Here is a 1,233-nt window from a genome sequence, read left to right as displayed (position 1 = left end):
AATGACATCACCGCCCCCGGCCTCCCATCCACCACAGCCCCAGTTCCAAGAAGGGACAAGAGACGCAATCCCCCCACCCCCTCCCCGACCCGCCAACACACAGAAAGGGGAAGGGAGGCTGTGTCCAAGGAAGAAACGAAAGAGAACTTCAGCCTCTGACGGTGCCGCGCTCCTGCTCTGACACCCGGGCACAGCCCAAGGACCCACTGAGTGCGGGCACCACCTGACAGGAAGCAGATGTGTGGGAGGCGCAGGGCTCCTCAGTGGCTAAATACAGTCAGCTCAGCTGGCCCCTTTTCCACTAAAGCAAGAGTGCAGCAAGCCAGGGAGGGGGCGTGGAAACCCGCGCGGGCTGCACTAGTGAGAACACAGGTTTGACGGGGCCGGCTGCGCTCCAGAGCTGACTGTGGGGCACGCACTATTGATCATGTTTCTGGTGAATTTGAAGCATTTCTCCTGACTCTTCCCCCTGTTCCTGGAAACACTGCACTGCGTTTCACTCTTGGCCGGGGGCTGGAAGTTCCAGTGTTTCCCCAGCGCTTCAGTGATCACATTGGCCAGGAGGCTTCTCTCGCACCCTCACCACTTAGCACAACCCCCACCCCCACGCCCCACCCAGCACCCTGTGCTGAGGCTGAGAGCCCTTCGGTTCTGAGGGACGTCTTGGACCCTCTGTGAAACCCAATTGAAACCCCTGAGCTCTCCCTGGCTGGGGATGGGCCGGGGCAGGCTGGGACCACAAGCACTGACTGTCAGTGACCAGGCTGTGGGCAGTCAGGCCGAGTGGCCAGAGCCAGAGGCCAGGAACCAGAGCCAAGGGTCAGAACCAGGTTACCTGGAGCGATACAAGGGCCCAGGGGCTAGCACAGCTGCAGGCAAACACTGGGAGCAGCCACTGAGCGGCTGCTGCTGCTGGGCTCCAGAGCCGATCTGCTGCCCCTTGCAGTCAGTCATGGTTGCGCCGATCAGGCAGCCTGCTACAGGCCCTCGTGCTCATTACGTTGCCCAGAGACTGGGTCCGCAGCAGGCCCTGATTCCCGACATTGGGCTGGGGCGTGCTGGGAGCTCGGGAGCTCAGGGTGTCACGGAGTCCCCAGGCAATGCTCTGGAACTGCTCCCTACGAAGCCAGGCAGGACTCTGGGGAAGTCTTCTCTCTGGGAGCAGCCTGTCTTCAGGACACACAGCTCACACGGCTTCCCCCTTCCTGGGTCTGACCTCGGAGCATTCAGCAT

Source organism: Lepidochelys kempii, chromosome 14, assembly GCF_965140285.1.
Source record: "Lepidochelys kempii isolate rLepKem1 chromosome 14, rLepKem1.hap1, whole genome shotgun sequence".
Lineage (NCBI taxonomy): Eukaryota > Metazoa > Chordata > Testudines > Cheloniidae > Lepidochelys > Lepidochelys kempii.
Note: the sequence above shows the minus strand (reverse complement) of the source record.